General features: G+C 43.5%; 1 protein-coding gene and 1 long non-coding RNA gene across 4 annotated transcripts in view; one reads left to right on the top strand and one right to left on the bottom strand.

Moving 5' to 3' along the window:
• Nucleotides 1-25,887, bottom strand: part of LOC124271713 (cubilin-like) — a 67,022-nt gene that overhangs the window by 18,294 nt on the left and 22,841 nt on the right. Inside the window, exons 1-4 of one of the 3 annotated variants that reach the window (XM_046706877.1) lie at nucleotides 25,049-25,198; nucleotides 21,744-21,822; nucleotides 535-662; nucleotides 6-158 (exon numbers count right to left, since the gene is read on the bottom strand). The exons of the other annotated variants lie outside the window; for them this stretch is intronic. The gene's annotated coding sequence lies outside the window, so the exon portion shown is untranslated. Of the gene's footprint in view, nucleotides 1-5; nucleotides 159-534; nucleotides 663-21,743; nucleotides 21,823-25,048; nucleotides 25,199-25,887 lie in introns of those variants that run through there. 3 annotated transcript variants of the gene reach the window in all.
• Nucleotides 23,100-23,593, top strand: LOC124271716. Its single transcript, XR_006897113.1, has 2 exons — nucleotides 23,100-23,198; nucleotides 23,545-23,593. It is a non-coding gene; the product is annotated as an uncharacterized LOC124271716 (long non-coding RNA).

The raw sequence follows: 25,887 nt of genomic DNA, 5'->3' as shown, positions 1-25,887 counted from the left end.
GTTACCTTTTTCTGATGAGAAAGCAAAGGAATATGATGTTTCGGGTCCAACATAATCATAGTATGCAGCAATAAACATGGTGTCCCCCGAACTGACTAGATGTCGATCTGTAAGGGACTTACAGAAAACAGCCAGTCGTGGGCTTATTGTGTCTGGACCTGGAAAACAAAATATGTGCTTTCACATGTGGTGAAATTTTATTTGCATGAAATATGTAACTCTTGGCAATCTGTATGTCGAGTCGTGTGAAATAAACAAAAATATTACAAATACTCTAACTCTCGTTACCTTTTTTCAGGACAATACCTAACAAAGTATATATACTAACATGCACACCAGTGTACACACGCACACACAAAGAAACCAAAATCAGAAAAATACGCTCACTCTCTCTCTCTCTCTCTCTCTCTGACACACACACACACACACACACACACACACACACACACACACACACACACACACACATGATATCTATTGTGTGATGATAACGATGAAACAATTGTTCTGTGCCGATTCGCAAAGTTAACTTACCATCATATACGGTTAAAGAACTGGAAGCGCACAAAGACCGCCTGTACTTTCCAAACTTTACTATATGTAAGACGATGTTCATGTCTGGGTTTTGGGCTTCTAACTTCCACCATGGAGGAAAAATAACGCTGAAAAGAAATGTGTTCGAATTGTATCATTTACATAGCACATCATATCATCCTCTGTATGTTTTGGGCTCTCGGTGAATCTTCACTAACCCCCAGGTCCATTCTAGTGGTTTTCGCCATCTCAAATTCAACGTACTTGATTTTCATTGGTCCATTGGTCCGCTATTCAGTCGGGCGGACCAATCAGATATTTGAGTTACAAACCATCTCCAATGTTTTGTTTACGGTATCGGGGCGGTGGGGTAGCCTAATGGTTAAAGCGTTGGCTCGTCATGCCGAAGACCCGTGTTCGAATCCCCACATGGGTACAATGTGTGAAGCCCATTTCTGGTGTCCCCCGCCGTGATGTTGCTGGAATATTGCTAAAAGCGGCGTAAAACCAAAACTCAGACTCAGTTTACGGTATCATTAGCATGGGAACCATTCCCACTGTTTGCGATTTGACTTTGCGAGTAATTGAACATTGAACAAATGTCTCAAATGCAAAAGCCAAAAATATTGATATTGCTGGAATATTGCAAAAAAGGGCAAAACCACACTCTCACTCACTCACGTGTTCCTTATCGCGGCTTTGTACTGGTCGGTAATAAAAATGCAAAGTAATTTCAGACCTCGGGAAGTGTTCCAGGTGTAAATGAATATTCCCGAGATGTAGATACAGAGAATCAAATGTACAACAACTAATATAAGTGTCAGAGATAGCAGATGCGAACTGAAGCATCTCTATCAGAATACTATACTGATAAGCAAAAGCATTTAGATACTAGTGGTACTAATTATAACCTATACATATATACACATATACTACTACTTCTAATATGCTTTGGATGAAGGCATGGATTGTTCAGTTGTCTAAGGCACTCCAATTCGCTGGCCAAGGTTGAGTCCCTTATTCGTGCAAAAACGTGTGACATAGGTTCGAATCACAGTTTCGCTTTCATCATGTTTATGGGGTTTTCAACTCCTCACCCGTGGGTTTCACTTTCCCGATGGTAGCCGGACAAAACCTGGATCTCTTTGGACTATAAGTGAGCAGGTGAGTACGGTTTTATGCCGCTTATAGCAATATTCCATCAATATCACGACGAGGAGCACAATAAACGGGCTTTACCCATTGTTTGGAATTGAACTCGGTCTCTTTGGACTTTCGAGCGAACGCCTTAACCACAAGGCTACCTTACTGCTCCCCTTTGGGCCTTAAAGATGACATACAGTGATATTACTACTTCAAACATGATGCGCACACCACTTTGCAGCTGCATGAACACACTTATTTCGGCAGTGTGGTAGCCTATTGGTTAAAGCGTTCGCTCGTAATGCCGAATACCTGGGTTCGATTCCACACATGAGTACAATGTATGGAGCCTATTGCTCGTATGCCCCGACGTGATATTGCAGGAATATTGCTAAAAGCAGCGTAAAACTCAACTTACTCACTCACAAGTATTTCAGTTCCGCGTATCCAGCGTAGTTAATGTCCTCTCTATTTTGATTAAGGCCATGGGCCAGGAGCTGAAAATCCACATATTGGTATCAGTCAGAGGGACCAAAAGTTTTAGTGTTTTTTGTCCCTTTATGTCTCTACATATTAAAAAAGTATGATGGACATCTCAATTTGGTAGCTCAAACTCAGAACGAGGGTAAACCCAAGATGGCAGCCCAAAATACCCAAAGTTTCATAAAATGTCAATTCCAAGCTTTTATCATGAGTATAGTTCAGCTAATAAGTTTGAAATGTGAAAAAGGAGGTAAAATGGTGCTAGCATGAATAAAAAGATTTAATTAATATCACGTTGTGTTATTTGACACCATTAAATAGTATTTCTTCCTGATTTGGTAAGTGTCCAAATTGTAACTTCAAAGAACGTTTTCGAAAACTCATCATTTCATTTATTCTAAAGACAGCCTTTTAACTCCAAAGGGTGAGAGCACCTTCAAGTTTCTTAAACTGTGTAGTGATAGTCACTGTTCCATATCATAAACGTCAGCTTCATCATCAGTATCACTCTTTGGCATGTCATTGTCCTCGCATAATAAGTTGTCACAAGTCTGGTTCCGACTGTGCATTTCAGTCCATTGGTAAGGAATTAACAACTTGGCGGTTTACAGACTGTTGTGCACTTCCAAGAAATGAACCCAAGACGAGCATCTTGAGCAAGAGGTCCTGTCATACAGCAAATCTCTGTGACCAATTCCGTCCACCTATACATGACCATCTGTTGGCCGTGTAGTTTGATATTCAGCTTCCAGACAGTTGTTCCATATTGCAGCTTGATAGTTTCCTCTCAGGATGTGCACAGATAAACAATCAAAGCAGGTTGGCAATTGTCCTGATTCAATTGTCCCTTTTCTCACTTCAAATAAGTGGTAGCGCAATTGATTGATATCCCTTACTTAATAACCTGAAGCATACAGGCGGCATGTGAATGCTTGAAGTGAGTCGATCAAACCCGGTGGCACAGTCCACTCATTCCCAAGTTGTTGGAAAGCCTTTGATATTCCTTGCTGTTGACAGGAAGTTCGACTTTCCCTCTGCCTCCAAAAGATCTAACAGTATCACATACAGTGTATGTAGTCCAGGAAGGGTCTTACAAATGCTTTGACCAAATGCCGCAATGATCTTTGGCGATTTTCTGTACCAGTTTTGATGTAAATATTGGTTGCAATGTCACTACTCTTTGCTAAGGACAAGACAAAGACATCTGAGTCATCTGAGGAAATGACAACTGATGAGGATTCCAAAGATGCATGTTTAGGACATGCGACAGCATCAGCATGTCTGCTTCTTCTTGCATAGTTGACATGGATTCCTCTTCAACTGAAGATTCAGAGGTCGTTCTGTAGCACTTGCTTCCACATGTCACATACAGTATTCGGTCTTCAAGTTTTGGTCCTGAAATGAGGAAGCTGCCAGTCTTGAACAATGACCTCGATATTGGTTTTGCTTTCTGAAGTAAGAAGTCGTCTCCACTCTTGTACCTTGTGTCCTGAAGCAATGTTAGTCGACTCGGCTTTTCTCTGATCCCCGGCCAACTCACTCTGCTGACTTGATGGAGTTGTTATGGTACACTTCAAATACCACATCGATGCGGTAGCTTCGCGTGTCTTATTTCCTGCTTTGAGCGACAAGTAACATATGGCCAAAGACCTTGTGAACTTCTTTCAGGATTGTTGCAGTATTTGACCCGTTCTTCTTCTCTTGGCACTTGACATGAGTAAATGTTTTCACACTTTTCAGTTTTGGAAGACGATCATACATGTAACTTCTTTGTCTGACTCTCAAGCCTTTCATCAGAAGATTGAAGGTATGCCCCCTCTCCTAGCTGTTTGACTCGCTGAAGATCTTGAGGAACAGTCTCAAGCCTTCTGCTGTAAGTAGGTACTATATTACCTCTGAACATAGAAGCATAAGTCTTAATCAGCTAAGAAGACTCACAGAGATTCAGGGTCATGACCTTAGTCACCATGACTGGAACATTCAAGGATAGTCAAGGATGAATCTGATGTTCAATCTATTTTTAATGTGATGGAAAATGAATGGATCAACCCCCTTTGACAGCTGCCCATCTGATCTGATCAGCATATCGACAGAATCTTGTGCTCAATGCCAAACAGCTCGAAGAGGAGGCATACCTTTAAGTCTCTGATGAAGACTTGTAGAGAGAAGGTACTAGCTTTGCCCCTAGGACTATTACCATCGGAACTAGCTAACTGCGATAGGACAATGAAATAGACCAACAAAGCAGCTTTAGCAAGACATCTTGAAAATCTGTTTCATCGCCAGAGGTAATTCCTGACCCTTAACATGCATTATAGATTGAATATTGTACAGAAAACGATGGTGATAACAAGACGTTAAAGGAACTATCACAGTCACTTCTAACATCAGCCCTACATATTGGAACAGGAAGCTACCACATCGATGTGGTATTTGAGTGGGAGTGAGTTTAGTTTTAAGCCGCTTTTAACAATATTTCAGCAATATCACAGCAGGGGAACAACTGAAATGGGCTTCACACATTGTACCCAAGCTTGGAATTGACATTTTATGAAACTTTGGGTATTTTGGGCTGCCATCTTGTATTTAGCCTCATTCTGAGTTTGAGCTACCAAACCTACATGGCCATCATATGATTTTGATATGTGAGACCATAACAACTTAAAACAACATACAAGTGTTTGGTCCCTCTGAGTGGTACCGAAAAATTGTCTCACGCATGGCCTAATGGACCTATTTGCTTCTTATTTGGAAGGGACAGCACAGAATTATTCTCGCTCGTGACAACGATTTGGTTAAGATGGATAATGTTAGCGACATGCTTTTTTAACCTGGCTCAACATCAACGAAGTGATCAAGGATATATATCATGTCAGAATGAACAGTTAGTGCATAGGGAGTAGTATACACTATGGGGCTACGGGACCAGGAACTTGATGAAAATCGGTCGAATAGTTTCTGAAATATTGACTTTTTTGTGAGCATGGGGTCGGTCGGGGAAAAGGCTCGAATCGCCTCAGGGGTGGTTGCTCCTCCGAGCGCTGTGGGCGGACGAGTCGCAGAGCGTGTGCGTGTGTCTCTCTCCGATTGGTGTACGGGTGGCTGGCTGGCTACCTTAAGCAGAAAAATAAGCATGCAAGACCGATAAAAAATCATGACGAGAAGCTATCATCACACGGTGGGTAAGGAACTGTGTCGTGAGGTACAATCATCAACTCCTCTCTGATGAATGTTCTCGGCAGCCCGTCTTTCAAGTAGTACAAGTTCGGTTCGCCGTCATTGATGTCGACCAGGTCGATGTTGTACGTTTTCATGGACCATATCGGATCAGTGGCGCGTTTTCTGCTGTCTCCCTCGTATTCGCCCGGCTGGTATAAGTACCTAACGCTGACATGGTCCGGTAATGTTTTCTCTGTTTTATCGCGACGTGCCGCCGCCGCTGGTGATGTTTCGACTGATTTCATTTTGATGGCTTCGATGGGTCTTTTGCCTACGAGTCTGGTGACTTCGTTGATGATGACATCCACCACTCATGGCAAGCGTACAACCCATTCCGTGTTTCTGTTTCCGGGATCGATTAAATCCTGCGAGTATTGGTGTGAGAACAGGTGTTCGGCCAGGGTGCGATTGAATCTCTCAACTTTGGCTTTGGCTTTCTCTTCCGAGACTCGAGCAGCTTTGGCGACTTTCGTGATGGCATCAGCGCCTTTCCGGTACACTCGTGGGCTGTAATAAAGTTTCTCCCTGATATATGTACGCATGTGTGTGTGTGTCCGTATGCGTAAGTGGTGACTCCGTCGATGGCGATCCATCGTTTCATGTCCATGGGAGACAGCAAGGTTTTGTTGATTCTCAGTCCATATATCCTGTGTCCGTCGCTTCTCAGCATGTTCATTTGGTGTTTGAACGTTTTTTCTTGAACAGGGCTTCCTTGATGTGTTTTTTTACCACGTGTTTTTTCACGCCTTTCGGATTTCGTCATCATCGGCTTTCTTGATGGAATACATCTTGGGTCTCAAGCTTACGTACTTGGCAATCGGCGTGCCCGCGCATTGGTCCTTCATCTTGCCGAGCACTTTTTGTTGACTTGCCTGTGCATAGGGTGATCTTTAGGGTAGTCGCTGGTGTCGTACAGGTGCATGTGTTTTCTTCATGTCCACGTACAAGTCCTTAGTGCGAATTTCCATCAGCAGGGAATCCGTGTTTGTGTACAGCACTTCGCACCTGTCGTGAGTTTCATTCCCAGCAACAAGTACAGCTGCAGATTGCGATAGTGACTGATGTATTTTGACTTGTTCATCAAGTTCAGCACAAGTTTTTCGACGTTAGCCAGCTTATTGTCTCCCAGCAAGTTTCGTTGATATGTGGACATCCAGTCCGGGTTCACCATCAATCGTTCGTGAGCCAGGGAATAGGTGTTGTGCATTTTGTGTATTTCTAGGGGGTACTTCAAGTCCACTTCGAGCATGTAGCCTTTGTTCGAATCTGGCGCGATGCTATTCACGTCGATATCGGACGGACAGACGACCCATTCTGTTCACGTTTTTCTGAATATCTCGAACACGTCGTCTAGCAGCAGCACGTCCGTTTTCAAGTACAGCTCGTGGTAGTCGCCCGAATTCTTGCAGCCCGGTTTGTCCAAGGTTGCCGTCAACTTTCGAGATGGCCTGCATCACTAGGTTAGAAATCGTAACCGCAAAGATTATGAAACACGACGGGGATTTTGATGGTTTGATGTCGTCGACGTCCATGTTCCTGTCGACGTCCATCCTCAAGCCTCTCATATACCACGTGCTACGTCCGCGCGAACTGTAGTTCGACGGGTTTGTGTTCCTCCAGCAGTTCGACGAGCTCGGCTTTTCTCAGGCGCGAATAACCTCAGATCCCACCCTCCTTCGCTTGGAATTTGAGCTGTTTCACCTTGGGTTGTCGTCGTTCGTCGATGATGCTGAGCAATCTCAACAACTGAGGTTTCCTTAAACGGGAGTAACTGATCACTCCGCATTTTTTGGCAATCGTTTTTAGTTCTCGAACGGTAATCATCGTTGCTATATCAATGTGTGAACACTTTTTCTAAATGAAAAATAATTATATTCAGATGCAAAGTCAAATCTCTAATCGGTTGTTCGTTAGTCAGGTGCTATGTCAAATCTCTAATAAGATTTTTCACATGTGAAGTCAAATCTCTAATAGGATTTTCATCGGTATGTTCGGCTGCGAGTCAAAATCTCTAGCAGTTTGTTTGATGTGCGAAGTATGTCTCGCTGTTAAATGTTAGCAGCCCCGTCAATACGTTGGATAGCGATTTCGTGAAAATTTGTGCATGCATGTTAGATTTTTATTCTGGAGCAGTCGGGTTGCGCGGCTCGTTGAAGTAGTCTCTTTTCGTCAAGTAGAAGAGATCGCCTCGTACGACGTCTGCTCCATGGGCTTTGCAACAACGAAATGGCATTTCACGCCCACACCACACATTTCGCACGTGTAATTCACGAAACCCTTTCGTATGGACATCATGTGTATGCCACAATACTCGGTGGTGCACTTCCCGTCGGAGGTTTCAGTTTTTCCTAGCAGCACATACTTTCAGTTATACAGCAACGTCTTCCCATTTTATATATATATACATAAATATAGTGTAGTTCTAATTGTTTGGCGATCAACACGGTCGCTGCTAGACCCAGTGCCACGAAAAATTAGTTCCTGGTCTTTCTGTTCCGGCTGAAGGCGTAAAACTGCGAGAGGGTGTTCGCCGCGTGAGAGGTTTGAGTCGTTTATCAGTGAGCAGGTAGTATTCCTTTGCATGGCGTCATCAACGTTCTTGAACGTTTGAACGGTGTGGTTTCATGCAAGATTTGGTCGTTGATGAACTCTATTATCTGCACAAATATTTTGATGTACTCAGCTTGCGTGGCTTGCAGTTTCTCCAAGGCCATATCATGATGTTTACGTTCCGCTTCCATTTCGGCCGCGTTCAACGTTCGTAATTTGGAGAAGAGATAATTGCTGCCTGAAAATGGCAGGACGTTGACTAATGCACCACCGACCATCATGGCGATCGTAGCCATTCTTTTTATATTATGTGTTTTTTAATATTACTTCAAAATATTTTCCGGTATAATTCCTTGTTTCACAAGAATGTCCTTAGTGGCCATCGCCATCCCTAAGTCCATGACGAGCATGCCGAGCATGCCCATGTTCTGCACGTTGAAATCGAGTTTGATCGTTGGCTGTTTGAGAACCATTTTCGTTAAGCGAGCGTAACCTACAGTTAGTCCTTCGAACACGTCATTATGATATGCATCGTTGACGAATGTTTTTCCTTCGGACGACATCGTGTGTATATAAAATATATATATATATTTTTAACAAAAATTATAACATAACATGCAGATTTATTTCTAACTGCATCGTCTGCTATTGCGGTGGTGGCTTGTTATTAATATAGCAGGATAAAGACGACCACGCTTTAATCCCGCTGTCACGCGACAAAACAATCCACAGAGTGTAATGGGTATTATTTTTGTGGTGCTTGGCTAAACCACCTTTTCTACCGGCGGCAACTTTTTTAGGATTCTTGGTGGTGACTAGTCGTATCGGTGTCGTCGTTGCTTCTCCCGTCGACGTTTCCTCCTCCTGTTGCGCATCCATGTTGTATATTATTATCATTATTATTTTTTTCTTCTTTAAATTGACAATGCTTTGCCGTGATGATCGCCATGATCGCCGTGGTCACCGGAGCCAAAAACATGCCATAACTGTGGTACAGCACGCAGCTGACAGCGCTCAAAGCGTGGTCGATGAATAGATCTTTCTCGAGATCTTCCCACGTGACGTTCTGGCAGAATAGGAAGGAAGTACGATGCTACACCGGCGTAGACTCTGCTGACTTGATGGAGTTGTTATGGTACACTTCAAATACCACATCGATGCGGTAGCTTCGCGTGTCTTATTTCCTGCTTTGAGCGACAAGTAACATATGGCCAAAGACCTTGTGAACTTCTTTCAGGATTGTTGCAGTATTTGACCCGTTCTTCTTCTCTTGGCACTTGACATGAGTAAATGTTTTCACACTTTTCAGTTTTGGAAGACGATCATACATGTAACTTCTTTGTCTGACTCTCAAGCCTTTCATCAGAAGATTGAAGGTATGCCCCCTCTCCTAGCTGTTTGACTCGCTGAAGATCTTGAGGAACAGTCTCAAGCCTTCTGCTGTAAGTAGGTACTATATTACCTCTGAACATAGAAGCATAAGTCTTAATCAGCTAAGAAGACTCACAGAGATTCAGGGTCATGACCTTAGTCACCATGACTGGAACATTCAAGGATAGTCAAGGATGAATCTGATGTTCAATCTATTTTTAATGTGATGGAAAAATGAATGGATCAACCCTTTGACAGCTGCCCATCTGATCTGATCAGCATATCGACAGAATCTTGTGCTCAATGCCAAACAGCTCGAAGAGGAGGCATACCTTTAAGTTTCTGATGAAGACTTGTAGAGAGAAGGTACTAGCTTTGCCCCTAGGACTATTACCATCGGAACTAGCTAACTGCGATAGGACAATGAAATAGACCAACAAAGCAGCTTTAGCAAGACATCTTGAAAAATCTGTTTCATCGCCAGAGGTAATTCCTGGACCCTTAACATGCATTATAGATGGAATATTGTACAGAAAACCGATGGTGATAACAAGACGTTAAGGGAACTATCACAGTCACTTCTAACATCAGCCCTACATATTGAACAGGAAGCTACCACATCGATGTGGTATTTGGAGTGGGAGTGAGTTTAGTTTTAAGCCGCTTTTAACAATATTTCAGCAATATCACAGCAGGGGGGAACAACTGAAATGGGCTTCACACATTGTACCCAAGCTTGGAATTGACATTTTATGAAACTTCGGGTATTTTGGGCTGCCATCTTGTATTTAGCCTCATTCTGAGTTTGAGCTACCAAACCTACATGGCCATCATATGATTTTGATATGTGAGACCATAACAACTTAAAACAACATACAAGTGTTTGGTCCCTCTGAGTGGTACCGAAAAATTGTCTCACGCATGGCCTAATGGACCTATTTGCTTCTTATTTGGAAGGGACAGCACAGAATTATTCTCGCTCGTGACAACGATTTGGTTAAGATGGATAATGTTAGCGACATGCTTTTTTAACCTGGCTCAACATCAACGAAGTGATCAAGGATATATATCATGTCAGAATGAACAGTTAGTGCATAGGGAGTAGTATACACTATGGGGCTACGGGACCAGGAACTTGATGAAAATCGGTCGAATAGTTTCTGAAATATTGACTTTTTTGTGAGCATGGGGTCGGTCGGGGAAAAGGCTCGAATCGCCTCAGGGGTGGTTGCTCCTCCGAGCTGTGGGCGACGAGTCGCAGAGCGTGTGCGTGTGTCTCTCCGATTGGTGTACGGGTGGCTGGCTGGCTACCTTAAGCAGAAAAATAAGCATGCAAGACCGATAAAAATCATGACGAGAAGCTATCATCACACGGTGGGTAAGGAACTGTGTCGTGAGGTACAATCATCAACTCCTCTCTGATGAATGTTCTCGCAGCCCGCCTTTCAAGTAGTACAAGTTCGGTTCGCCGTCATTGATGTCGACCAGGTCGATGTTGTACGTTTTCATGGACCATATCGGATCAGTGGCGCGTTTTCTGCTGTCTCCCTCGTATTCGCCCGGCTGGTATAAGTACCTAACGCTGACATGGTCCGGTAATGTTTTCTCTGTTTTATCGCGTACGTGCGCCCGCCCGCTGGTGATGTTTCTCGACTGATTTCATTTTGATGGCTTCGATGGGTCTTTTGCCTACGAAGTCTGGTGACTTCGTTGATGATGACATCCACCACTCATGGCAAGCGTACAACCCATTCCGTGTTTCTGTTTCCGGGATCGATTAAATCCTGCGAGTATTGGTGTGAGAACAGGTGTTCGGCCAGGGTGCGATTGAATCTCTCAACTTTGGCTTTGGCTTTCTCTTCCGAGACTCGAGCAGCTTTGGCGACTTTCGTGATGGCATCAGCGCCTTTCCGGTACACTCGTGGGCTGTAATAAAGTTTCTCCCTGATATATGTACGCATGTGTGTGTGTGTCCGTATCGCGTGAAGTGGTGACTCCGTCGATGGCGATCCATCGTTTCATGTCCATGGGAGACAGCAAGGTTTTGTTGATTCTCAGTCCATATATCCTGTGTCCGTCGCTTCTCAGCATGTTCATTTGGTGTTTGAACGTTTTTTCTTGAACAGGGCTTCCTTGATGTGTTTTTTTACCACGTGTTTTTTCACGCCTTTCGGATTTCGTCATCATCGGCTTTCTTGATGGAATACATCTTGGGTCTCAAGCTTACGTACTTGGCAATCGGCGTGCCCGCGCATTGGTCCTTCATCTTGCCGAGCACTTTTTGTTGACTTGGCTGTGCATAGGGTGATCTTTAGGGTAGTCGCTGGTGTCGTACAGGTGCATGTGTTTTCTTCATGTCCACGTACAAGTCCTTAGTGCGAATTTCCATCAGCAGGGAATCCGTGTTTGTGTACAGCACTTCGCACCTGTCGTGAGTTTCATTCCCAGCAACAAGTACAGCTGCAGATTGCGATAGTGAACGATGTATTTTGACTTGTTCATCAAGTTCAGCACAAGTTTTTTGACGTTAGCCAGCTTATTGTCTCCCAGCAAGTTTCGTTGATATGTGGACATCCAGTCCGGGTTCACCATCAATCGTTCGTGAGCCAGGGAATAGGTGTTGTGCATTTCGTGTATTTCTAGGGGGTACTTCAAGTCCACTTCGAGCATGTAGCCTTTGTTCGAATCTGGCGCGATGCTATTCACGTCGATATCGGACGGACAGACGACCCATTCTGTTCACGTTTTTCTGAATATCTCGAACACGTCGGCTAGCAGCAGCACGTCCATTTTCAAGTACAGCTCGTGGTAGTCGCCCGAATTCTTGCAGCCCGGTTTGTCCAAGGTTGCCGTCAACTTTCGAGATGGCCTGCATCACTAGGTTAGAAATCGTAACCGCAAAGATTATGAAACACGACGGGGGCTTTTGATGGTTTGATGTCGTCGACGTCCATGTTCCTGTCGACGTCCATCCTCAAGCCTCTCATATACCACGTGCTACGTCCGCGCGAACTGTAGTTCGACGGGTTTGTGTTCCTCCAGCAGTTCGACGAGCTCGGCTTTTCTCAGGCGCGAATAACCTCAGATCCCACCCTCCTTCGCTTGGAATTTGAGCTGTTTCACCTTGGGTTGTCGTCGTTCGTCGATGATGCTGAGCAATCTCAACAACTGAGGTTTCCTTAAACGGGAGTAACTGATCACTCCGCATTTTTTGGCAATCGTTTTTAGTTCTCGAACGGTAATCATCGTTGCTATATCAATGTGTGAACACTTTTTCTAAATGAAAAATAATTATATTCAGATGCAAAGTCAAATCTCTAATCGGTTGTTCGTTAGTCAGGTGCTATGTCAAATCTCTAATAAGATTTTTCACATGTGAAGTCAAATCTCTAATAGGATTTTCATCGGTATGTTCGGCTGCGAGTCAAAATCTGTAGCAGTTTGTTTGATGTGCGGAGTATGTCTCGCTGTTAAATGTTAGCAACCCCGTCAATACGTTGGATAGCGATTTTCGTGAAAATTTGTGCATGCATGTTAGATTTTTATTCTGAGCAGTCGGTTGCGTTCGTTGAAGTAGTCTCTTTTCGTCAAGTAGAAGAGATCGCCTCGTACGACGTCTGCTCCATGGGCTTTGCAACAACGAAATGGCATTTCACGCCCACACCACACATTTCGCACGTGTAATTCACGAAACCCTTTCGTATGGACATCATGTGTATGCCACAATACTCGGTGGTGCACTTCCTGTCGGAGGTTTCAGTTTTTCCTAGCAGCACATACTTTCAGTTATACAGTGCACGTCTTCCCATTTTATATATATATACATAAATATAGTGTAGTCTAATTGTTTGGCGATCAACACGGTCGCTGCTAGACCCAGTGCCACGAAAATTAGTTCCTGGTCTTTCTGTTCCGCTGAAGGCGTGTAAAACTGCGAGAGGGTGGGTTCGTCGCGGAGAGGTTTGAGTCGTTTATCAGTGAGCAGGTAGTATTCTCGCATGGCGTCATCAACGTTCTTGAACGTTTGAACGGTGTGGTTTTCATGCAAGATTTGGTCGTTGATGAACTCTATTATCTGCACAAATATTTTGATGTACTCAGCTTGCGTGGCTTGCAGTTTCTCCAAGGCCATATCATGATGTTTACGTTCCGCTTCCATTTCGGCCGCGTTCAACGTTCGTAATTTGGAGAAGAGATAATTGCTGCCTGAAAATGGCAGGACGTTGACTAATGCACCACCGACCATCATGGCGATCGTAGCCATTCTTTTTATATTATGTGTTTTTTAATATTACTTCAAAATATTTTCCGGTATAATTCCTTGTTTCACAAGAATGTCCTTAGTGGCCATCGCCATCCCTAAGTCCATGACGAGCATGCCGAGCATGCCGAGCATGCCCATGTTCTGCACATTGAAATCGAGTTTGATCGTTGGCTGTTTGAGAACCATTTTCGTTAAGCGAGCGTAACCTACAGTTAGTCCTTCGAACACGTCATTATGATATGCATCATTGACGAATGTTTTTCCTTCGGACGACATCGTGTGTATATAAAATATATATATATATTTTTAACAAAAATTATAACATAACATGCAGATTTATTTCTAACTGCATCGTCTGCTATTGCGGTGGTGGCTTGTTATTAATATAGCAGGATAAAGACGACCACGCTTAATCCCGTTGTCACGGCAAACAATCCACAGAGTGTAATGGGTATTATTTTTGTGGTGCTTGGCTAAACCACCTTTTCTACCGGCGGCAACTTTTTTAGGATTCTTGGTGGTGACTAGTGGTATCGGTGTCGTCGTTGCTTCCCCCGTCGACGTTTCCTCCTCCTGTTGCGCATCCATGTTGTATATTATTATCATTATTATTTTTTTCTTCTTTAAATTGACAATGCTTTGCCGTGATGATCGCCATGATCGCCGTGGTCACCGGAGCCAAAAACATGCCATAACTGTGGTACAGCACGCAGCTGACAGCGCTCAAAGCGTGGTCGATGAATAGATCTTTCTCGAGATCTTCCCACGTGACGTTCTGGCAGAATAGGAAGGAAGTACGATGCTACACCGGCGTAGACCTGCGTTATGACAGACCCTATGGTTTTAGTCATTTCGGCGCCGAGTCTCGCTTCGTATCTCGCGTACAGCTTGTGAATTTTATCGGGAGTGTGGTAGCAAGTATTATTTGGCTTTGCCACTGACTGCGAGCACCACCAGTCTCTCTCGCTTGTCAAATTTATTATTATTATCATCATCCAACATTTGTTTGAGCAGTTTGTCGCACTCCATCTTATAATGTAACAAACGATTTTTAAGTCTAATAAAATAAAATGCGATGTACATGAAACACAGCAAGATGAAAGTCAAGTTGCACAAACGATAGTTTCGAACATCGTTAACCAAAATTATTCATTCGCTTGAGTTATGCTAGAATTTGCTTGAATTTTGCTAGAATTGTGCTAGAAATTTTTTTTGCTTAAGCTAGAAGACTTTATACGCAACGGGTTGGTCGGTTTTCAACATGAGTTTGGCTTGTTTTGCTTCGGCGAGCTGTTTCTTCACTCGTTCTCATTCTTGTTGGTTTGGGATCATGTCGTTTTCTCGCAAGCAGTCCTCGAACGAATCCCTGTCCTTTCAGTTAAACAGGGCGAGCCATCTCGTCTGTTCCCGTAAATCATTTAGCACTGAGTTGAATTTCTGCGTCAGAACCCAAACGCTGTGTTTTGTGTGCCGGCCCAAGAAGGCCAGGTACGACAACACGTCTCGTTTATTAACCATCTCCTTGTTGGCACTGCAGTCGTCCAGGATGAACAGTGTCAATTCCCCTTTCAGCTTGTCATGGTAAGCGCACAACCAGTCCTGCAGACGAATTCCTGGATCGATTTTGTACACGTCCGGGTCCGTCATCACCCACGGTCTCTCCGTGTACGTCTTGTTCACCTGTAAAAGTGGAGAGAGATTGACGATGTGGTCGAACACGTCACGATAGTAACCTTCTAGCCTGTCCAGCACGAATGCTGTCTTGCCGCATCCCGTCTGACCGCACACCATGGCGCAGTGGGGATGGCGAGGTAAATCAAAAAATGGCTTGCACGAATCTTCCATTGTCTATATTGAGTTGCGCGTCCATAATCAAGTACAAATATAAATTTAACTTGTCGGCCGGATTTTGCGCCTTTATGGTGATTTGGATGGTGATTCCCTCACTGCCGTTGTTGATGCGGTGCCCGCTGCCATGTAGTCTGTAGTCGTCCATGGATCGCATGTCCTGCCACAGCGCGTAATGCTTATCCAGACACTTACCGAGCGTCATGTAGGTGAAACCCAGGTCTTTGGCGACATCGAGTTTATTGATCTCGTCCCACTGCTGATGAGCTCGCATGCCTTGGCTGAACAGATGGTTGGCCACACCTTCGACAGTCACTTCCACTTTCGTGATCTCGGGATTCTAAGTGAGTTCGCTGTTTCTTTGAAACTGCTCGTATTCCGCCACGGGAATGAGCAAAGTAACTTTCATCGATCGAGCCGGCATATTTAGGTTGATGTTCCACGGTGTGTCGCTCTTGTCCTAGACGATCGTCCGGTGTCGCAACACGCATTCGTACAGGATGGACAGCTTTCCCGAGTACTGTTGGCGAATCTGCCGGGCCAGTTCCATGCTCGTGACCATGTTGAACTCCAGCGAGATGTTGTCGACGACGTAGCTGGCCTCGTTGCCTTCCGGCATGAAGATATCCTTGCCGTAGTCGTTGAACGTGAGTTCGTATTCCAGCCGGTCACCAAACGCGGCCTGGTAAAATGGCATCTGCCCCTCAAGCAGCTCGAAGTCGAGCGGTATGCAAAACCGATTCCCGTATGCCTCGGCAATGGCTTTTTCTCCTGCCGTTATATTGCCGAGCTGGTCTTCCATGAAATCGTAGCCCACACGGATTTCTTTCGATATATTGTTACTCTGACAAAGTCCTTGATACGCCATGTCATTGTGTTCGTTCGAGGTTTTCCAGAGGTCCGCGTAACAGTAAAACACGTCACTGTCGTCGATGCTCAGCACCTCGTTCCCGCTTATTTTGATGGGTGTTTTCTTAAGGAACTTTGGGGTCTAGACGAAACCTTGAAAAACGTGCGCGGAGAACTTGGAACAACATTGGTAAACTGAACATAATTGACGAACACATTGCTCACGAGAAAAGAAAACTCGTGGATGACGTCGAGGCCACGAAAAACATCATTGAGACCTGAAAGACGAGAGACGGACCAGATTGGAAGCTGCTTTCTCCAACCGGGAAGCCCTCCTATCACAGATCAGCAGTGTACCCGAAAACCATCGACCGAGTCTTGCACGAGGACACCACGTTGGCCGACAGGGTCCTAATTCTGTTCTGGGAACAAGGAATCACCATCGCCAGCATTCTCACGGTTTGGGGCTTCATCATATCAACCCTGGTCGTATCACTGACGGGCGGTGGTGGTACACCACCAAGCCCAACACCAACAAGCCCATCATCAGGCGATGATGTCAGAGACTGGATAAAAAAACATTTGAAATCTCTCTGCGAGGACCTGGCTAAACTGGCCGGCAAAGCCACCGAAGCCCTGCCTGGCATGTTGGGCAGCATCGTTTCCTGGTTGTTAGGCTTCTTGTCGAAAATGGTCACGTGGCTTGGTCAAAACCTGTGGGCTTTCGTCATTGCCATGACGGGTTTGGTGCACATGCGGGGACAGCTGCTGCTGTTGTTGTACTACTTCTTCAGGTGTCGGTGCCACGATGCCCGTTTCGTGCTGTGGCACGACTCGACTCGCATTATTGACATCCGGGTTCAAGCCCAACTTTTGATCGCCGGTGGCAATGTTGATTTCGTTGTTATAGCCCACCACTCTGTTCACCCTCAGTTGCATGTCGCTCGGAGCCATGTACAGTCCCACGCCAAACACGTAGTCAACTTTTGAACAGGCATATTCCAGGGCTTTCTCCTAGTGTTCGATGGCACTTGGTAGATCGATCGGTCTAGCAATGGCATCCTCGACATTAGCCACGAACTGTTTCTGCGCATCGTAAGCCGTCCCTTCATGACCCACGAGGCTGGAACGAGTTGCGTCTGAACGCCCATCACGCCCCACACGTACGTTCGAATCAAATCGTTTAATCTGACGACACCGGCACGAGTAAACCCTTTTGAAGTGTCCAACATATATACTTTCCAATCGTCTTCGGGGTATCGAGGCTGCTCCTACTTTTGAACGGTGAAAGCAACAAAGCCTTTAAAATTCCTACGATCATCTCACCATTCATTACTCGACAGAGCAAAGTCCTGTCAGAGCCTACCACTTTTCAGTAAACCATCTCTTACTTCTTTCACGGATCGAGCTCCACTGTATGGAATGCTCAACCCGTGGTTTGTACACAATCTACACCAATCCGTCTTCAGATCGATTTCGAATTCGTTGCAAACCCGTTCGTACGCACGCCGATCGTAAGGATTGTTTGCCGCATTCCACGCTACGTCCTGTGGAATCGGGGCTCTGATTTCTTTCAAAATACGTCTGATCTGGTAGTACACGTGAAAATAGAACACGGACCGACTCGAGTGTCATTCAAGGCCACACCACACCTTGTCGTGCACAACACGGCGATATTGAAAGGATTCTGCCAGAACTGCATCGGGTTGTCAAACCAAGCGTGCACCGTTTTCACATTCATGACCGAAAATCTATACTTTTCAAATACATCGATAAATCGAGTTTGAAAGTGGGAACCATCGTTTGCATCCACCCCGATCTTCGGTTGCGTGAAATCATCAGCACTTATATTATCGCTTTTAAGATAAAACAGCATATTGAATATATATTGTAGTGTCTTGCATATGTTTAACATGTACGTCACGCTACCTGGAATCACGAGCGGCGAGCCCGTTCCACTGCTGCACGCGATCGATAACACGTCAGGGGACGTTGAAGTCGCGATTTGCGATATCACCTACTACCCGCAATGGATCAACATCAGAGGACACAACTACAGGCTGTTTGTCAATGACAAACGCAACCAAATAAGAGACGTCTACTACAGTATGTGCTCACTGAACGACGAAATATTCAAACACGTGGGAACCAAACTCAAAATAAAGACTCGAATGGCACGGTCATGTTGGTCAACAATGGAGAAAACACTTTGAGACTCAGCCGGCCACTGACTAAAACGCTCGGGTTTTGGTCGAGCGTAATACAACAAAAACCCACCATGATTTACTCGAACTCGTTCCGTACCGCGAACTGTACATTCATCTTGATCAGCTGAGTACGACCGACAACGTTCAAGGCGAACGACCTTCCACACTGCTGAGAGCCGTGCCGGTGAAAATGGAAAAGTACAACGACGGCAGAACCGAATCGTTTTCATCGCGGCAGTACAAGAAATTAATCCGAGGCAACATCACGGAATTGAAAATTTCAGTTTAGACATTAAACACGACCTGATACGCAACGACGAGGACGAATGGACGATAACCCAAGCCTTCCGCAGCAGGCTGTTTCACCTGGACGACGTCGAGACCACAGCCGTCTCCAGAAACACGCAGTACCATCTCATCTTCAACGACGACAACAATTGGGTATTAGTGCCATCCAAAATCGACTGGAATCTCAACATCACGCTCGACTCTCCCCACGTTTTCATGGACAACAAGGATCACTACCTGATGAAAGTCGTGAACAACGGAATGCTGCTCGTGGCTTACATCCCTACGAGAAGACCCAGCGTGATCGTCAGCATGCTGAGGCAAAGAGTAGCCCACATGCTGTCGAGCAAACCCGGGATGCAAAACGTGGGGTTGCAGATGGTGTTGGAATTCGACAGCTTGGTAGACGTCCTGGAAAATCTGCCATCGAAAACCACACTGTACATCCAAGTCTACCTCAGCGAACCGCTGTCGGTGCGTAACGTCGTCGAAATCGTGAAAGGGATCAAACTCTGTTGGGCCAAACAACAACAATACCAAGTTTGCTCCGTTTACGTGCGGGTGAACGTTAACGACTACACCAGTCTGCAGGGTGTCACTGTGACCGTAGAAGACACGATATCGCTCACAAAAATTTTCCTGCTCAACAACATACATCTCATGGGTTTGAAGTGCACGTCCGAGGAATTATCCGATAACCAATTGAAAACCATTTCGTAATACATTCTATATAAACGAGATGAACCATCACCCCAACGTAACGCTACCCGATCTAGGGGACACGTGGGGATTCGATCTCCCCGGCGAGGAAAACACCTTATACGTCATGCACTTACAAGACAACGTGTACAAACGACGAGAAGTCATCTTCGAATCTCAGTTGAACTGGTTTATTAACCTGGTCCTGACCTACCCCTATCTTATCATGGATAATAATGAGGGTGGCGGTTCACTAAAAAATAACGTGATACTGTTGGGGAGGTTTGATCCTGGAATATTAACGTGGACGAGCGTAGCGCCATTACCAGATCAAACGGCTAACATGTTAGTCCCCAATGAGAAAAAAGCATTGTTATTTTTAATCAAATATACTGTCGTGCCAGACTCGTGGATCAGTGTGATACAAGGTTCTACTCTTATTATCGAAGTTATTCTTGGAGATGCCCCCAGAGTAGATATAGACGTTTTGCATGGATTAAAAATACGCTGGCATCCTCACCATCAACAAAAGCGTTGTCGTAGGAAGAAACCCCACTGCAAACCTAGATATTATGATTTTTCAAAAGGATTACATTAACCTCCAGACCATTTTTATATACCAAAACGTGTACCTCATCAGCTTAAAGTATATTCATTAAACATTGACTGAGGAGCAATTAAATACTATTTTATAAAAAGAGTATATATACAGATTGGGACTGTACCCGGTCGTGGATGAAGTGGCAAAAACACCGGAAACCGTAGACAAGTTTCATTTGCAACAGATATGCTAGATCAAATAACAACTAGAATGTGAACGCGATACGCGGTCGGCATTACAGAAAAAAAATATCACAAGGCCGTCAATTCCGTGGATGGTGTTGACAGCGCCCTGATTTCAGTCAGCATGGGATTAGGCGTAGCAGGTGTCAGGTTATTATCCACCATCGTGCCCGCACCCGTGGTGCTAGGCATCGAAATAACAGCCGGAGTGACAGGGTTGATGGGATTGGCGCTTAAGTTCGTGTCTCGCAGACTGCAACGTAAAGCATTGAAACAGGAAAAAATTAGAATTCTAGCCGAAGCGAAGTTATACAGGATAGACGATCATATTTCCACCGCGCTCACCGACTGTAAAATCTCTGAGGAAGAGTTTCGTTTGCTGCTATCAGAAATCGCAAAATATCACAGAATGAAACAAAAGATTCTAACCAGGTCTCGTAAAAAGGCTTTCGAGAAAAAAAAGTTCGTGAACCAAGGGAAGCAACAGGCCCGACAAGCCTTCATTACGAAATGAAAGTCATAAAAGGAGATTAACAATAAATTGTTTCGCAGACATCAACATAACGTAGCCAGGCGGCCAGTCAGCTCAGCGAGCTGTAGGTGAATAGCCGAGCCGAGACACACACACACACACTGTGACTGGCTCACAGCGCTCGCTCGGTGATACCGAGACGGCAGCGAGGCGACCCGGCGGGAATTGCCGAGAGCTGCGGTATGATTTAGTGGAAATGAACATAACGTAACCAGCCAGCCAGCCAGTCGGCTGTACAAGCCGAGCCGAGCCAAGACACACACACACATGCACGCGCACACGCACGCACGCACGCACGCACACACACACACACACACACACACACACTTATACTCGTCTACGGCGCTCGCTCAGAGCAACCCCCGAGACGGTAGCGAGGTGATGACTGCTGAGACCTGCGTTTCATTCACCTTCAGACAGCTCACACATCGCTACAAGTACGTCCTAACGAGATGGTAGCAAGGCAGCTCGGGGGAACTGCCAAGAGCTGCGTATCAATCGGCTGAAAACACCTCTCGCCTCGCTAATATATAACAAGTACGACAATACGTTGGATGTTAGCCTTTCGCCAGACCGACCACAAGCTCACTAAAAAGTTATTATTTCCTAAACTATTTGACCTATTTTCGCATGCATCTCGGCAGATGGTTACGCTATTGCTAAAAGGCATTAAGAACACTCTCAATGACTTCATTAGATTAATTAGACTTAATAACGACAAAAAGTTGGACATTTTGCCTTTTCCCAACCGACCCCATGCTCATTTAAAAGTCAATATTTCAGAAACTATTCCATCGATTTTCATCACATTTTGCATGCACCTCAGTAGTAGTATACGCTATGGGGCTACGGGATTAGGGACTTCTGGGAGGGACCTGGTCTCGTAGCCCCATACCGTATACTACTTAGGGTAATCGAGAACACATAAGGACAAACAAAGTTTAATATATTTAGGATGCAAACGCGTACATACCGAAAACCTACATGAAACACAGGTGATACAACGTGTGTTGCTGTTTCGTTCACCAAGAACGTTGTGTTGACTGCTATGACTGAAAAATAAACACAAATTATATTATATTATAAAGGCTCACAGATTCGGTTTTAAACTTCTGACAGATGACGCATGCTGAAGTTATTGAAAGAAAATCATGATCAATATTTGAAAATGAGCGAAACCATTATGAGAAATTAACTGGACTATTGCTGAGTGCGGTGTTAAAAACAAACAGCAGACATCATAACAGTATAAAGACCAGAATATTTATATGCGTACTGTGACTAAACGGGAATAACAGACAGCAGTGTACCAGGTTAGCAGAGAGCAGAATGGTTTGATATTAGCTAAGCTTATACTGTGACTTAAACGGAAATAACAAACACCGGTGCAAGAGATTATGAAAGACCAGAATATTTATATTAGCTAAGTTTATACTGTGACTTAAACGGGAATAACAGACACCGGTACAACAGATTATCAAAGACCAGAATATTTATATTATATTAGTGCGTACTGTGACTTAAATGGGTATAACCTGTCTTTGTCTTAAACTAGAGCAACAGAAATCAGCATAAGGCATAGCAACATCGTACTGATTTAAGGTCAGTCATTTAATGTCAAACTTTGACTAGCAGATTTATCACTGTATGCTTCCTTTACTATCGATGTAAAAAGTAACGATTTTGAAAAGATTATGAAAGAACTATTCTGTTTATTTTCTTCGGCATTTAAAGTCAAAGTATTGTGGCAGGTGTATTTCAGTGTAAATATATTATTTTAATCATGTTATTATTCTCTCCTTTTAGCTATATTATTTCTAGGCAGTTTAAGGTTTAAGCTTTAGAGCTTGGCCTCTCTCACTAATTGCCCAAGCCATGACGCTTCTCGGCTGATTGGTCTCACGAACTCCATGCACAATTTCACTCATTCTGCACTGACTTTTGGACAGCTTAGACAGACACACAGTGTAACATTAAGGTTAGTATTCATTTAATTAAAGTAATATTACATTTCATCCTTGGAGTATATATATAATAAACGCATATCTATTTACTATCATTTAAATAGGTATTATATTGTATAGCATGTAAGTGTGCTATATGTATTTATGCTAGCTTTCCAATCCTAAGCTATAAACATCAATAAGTATCACTAATAGTTTCCTATCTTTACTATCCCTTTCACTGAATGTGTCAGATGAGAGAATGTGTTTTAATATAAGTTGCTATGTTTTAACTATGATAAGTATAAGTGTAATTATCAATGTGTGGAAGTAATTATTTTATGTTCATGAATGTAGCAGCCCAAAATCTACTCCACATTACATTGTATATTATTTATCATCTAATATTATTTGCAGCAGATAGGTCCCCGTCCATAAGACTGGTGCCGTGCCCGATTGTTGTGCACCCTTGTACCACCCACAGGGTATGTGTATATGTCTTTTTACATCATTGTATTTGTATATAGTACCATCACGTAATGCGTGGTGACGACTCATGTGTACATTATCATAACGACTAATGCGTAATGGTGTATTATTATCTATCTTCTGTGTATTACATTGTACGCATGTATTATCATTACGTTATTCGTAATGCTGTAATTTCATAATGCCCATATTCCATATGTGTTGTAAATAATGGTATTCATGCCTTGAGTAACTACAGTATTATTGGTAATTGTCCATATGTATTAACCCGTGTATGGAATTATATGCATACTGTATGAATTGTGTGAGATGTATATAATATTATTATATTTATTGTTACAGGGTGTCGTTTATCGATCACATTCACCGAAATAAACAACCTCACACCCCAGCAGAGTGTTGGTAGTCTATGCCAACGTTGACCCTGCAATAGTATCACACTTGTTTAATTACAATGCGTCTACGTGTTTGGATGTTGTCCATCTGATATTATGTAGTTATTTGTAAACACGATAAACAAGAAAAGGCGCCATAATAGTATGCAGCCGTTGAAATGACAAAACGCAGACCCGGCACGTGTTACGCTGGTTATTATCCGTAATCTGATAATGTCTAAATTGAATCTAAAACCTCCTCTGACTCCTGTCAATATAAATATAGTCGTGTCAATTATATGATTTGTTTCTTGTTTAACGTCGCGCTCACGAATATTCCAGGTGTATGGCGACAATTATATGAACAGACTTAACATATCAAATAGTAGTGACAATTACTATATGGACAGATTCCGTTTAACATACAAAATAGTAGAGTCAATTATATGAACAGACTCCGTTTAACATACCACAGGCAAATAGTATAGACAATTACGTGAACTTATTCAACATACCAAATAGCAGTGACAATTATATAAACTGATTAATCATGCAAAATAGTATACAATTATGTGAACAGACTCAATTTAACATACAAAATAGTAGAGACAATTATGTGAACAGACTCCGTTTAACATACCATTGGCAAATAGTAGTGACAATTATATGAACTGATTCAACGTAGGAAATAGTATTGACAATTATATGAACAGACCCCTTTCAACATACAAAATAGTAGTGACTAGGCTATGTTTAACGTACAAAATAGTGGTGACTACTATATGAACAGATTCATTTCAACACTCACAGCTGTAGGAAAGGAAATCTTATATCATTTCTTATACTGGGATTGTCTAGTGGCATATACGTGGAACTTCCTCCTTAATAGAAAATAATCTAAGACATACTTGTGTTTATGAATTGGGTTGAAGGTTGAGCCCACGTATTTTTCTGTCATGTATTTCAAAAGTAAGCTAGTATATCGTTTAAAATTAAATAGTGCCTGTAGCTAATTACTGCGTGTCTTGTTCAAAGAATTAATATCAACAGCCCCGTAATGAAAACTATATTTGTTCCAGTATTCTGTAAATGAAAGACTATTTGAGGGGCAGGTGATCCATATTCGGATACAAACAAAACCAAATAACACTGGGCTCTGTTGACAAGATTATGATGTGTACTCAGTAACAGCTATATCTACATTAGAAGATCCACACACAGTTTGTACGTAACCCTAAATGTCTTTATATTCATCTATACATTCCTGTGCCTAATTACAATTAGTTTTTGAGAAATAGTGATACTGAACGGTGAAGGGAAGTGTGAAAGGTGTTATCCCTGGTAAGCCATATCTGTACATATAACTTTCCTGAACTAGTGTTTACAACATCAGGTCGGCAAACACAGATCGCGATTGTGCGAGACATCGTTTGTGAAGGGGGATCCAAAATAGGGTTTGATAAAGGGCCTACCTGCCGAGTTGCTGGCATCTGCGTGGATGTTACTAATCAACAATGTCGTTGAGATCAACGTCAGTATCAACATTGTGTAGTCCGTATGCTTGTGTGAACTCTACGAAGTCTGTGCCCTAGTTATAGAAACATAGCCAGGTTGTCATGTCCTTAACTGTGACGTCACTGATAACGTGATATTTTCCACTCAGTGAAGGTATTGTGCAACTGGTTAAGGTATGTAGGTTATATTGACCCGTTGTAAAGCTAACGATATGACGTCTGAAGTAGAATTGGTATGTTTCGTTGTAGGAACTGCTTTTTGTAACTGAGTGAGGAGTCTTCTGATGCAGTTTATAGATTTGAACTGAACAGAGACACTGGATAGAGCTCATCTAAAGCAACCAACGGGATCGGGTGGTCAGGTTTGTCTAAACTCGATTGTTTACAGGCCGTCGTCATTCAGCTGGAGTGTGAACACGTAGTTTGAAGAGAATATTTGATTGAAAAATACAAGTTGTACAGCATAAAAAAACAACTGCAACTTGGAAGTATTGCGACACAACTACAGCTGGTGGGCAACTGCAGCTTCGCTTGTGTAGAAGTATTGCGACACAGCAATATAATGCATTGGCACTTGACAGCGGGAGTGCGCAGGGCATGGACTACATTGACTCACATTTCTTCTGGGTGGCTGTTGAACACTTAAACCCGAACGTTGTCTCCCCACCCTTCAACCCATAAATTCTGTGTCATGTGATTACGACTTTATAAGTGTTTGTATAATGTTGTAAATAAACCTCTTGGGATACTTCACTTACTTTGTTGAAGTCGCCCCTTCTCATGCAAAAAAAACTCGG

This window comes from Haliotis rubra, unplaced genomic scaffold, assembly GCF_003918875.1.
Source record: "Haliotis rubra isolate DU_JTF1 unplaced genomic scaffold, ASM391887v1 Scf1629, whole genome shotgun sequence".
Classification (NCBI taxonomy): Eukaryota; Metazoa; Mollusca; class Gastropoda; order Lepetellida; family Haliotidae; genus Haliotis; species Haliotis rubra.
The sequence above is the reverse complement of the archived record's forward strand: the minus strand, read 5'-3'. Positions and strand labels throughout refer to the sequence as shown.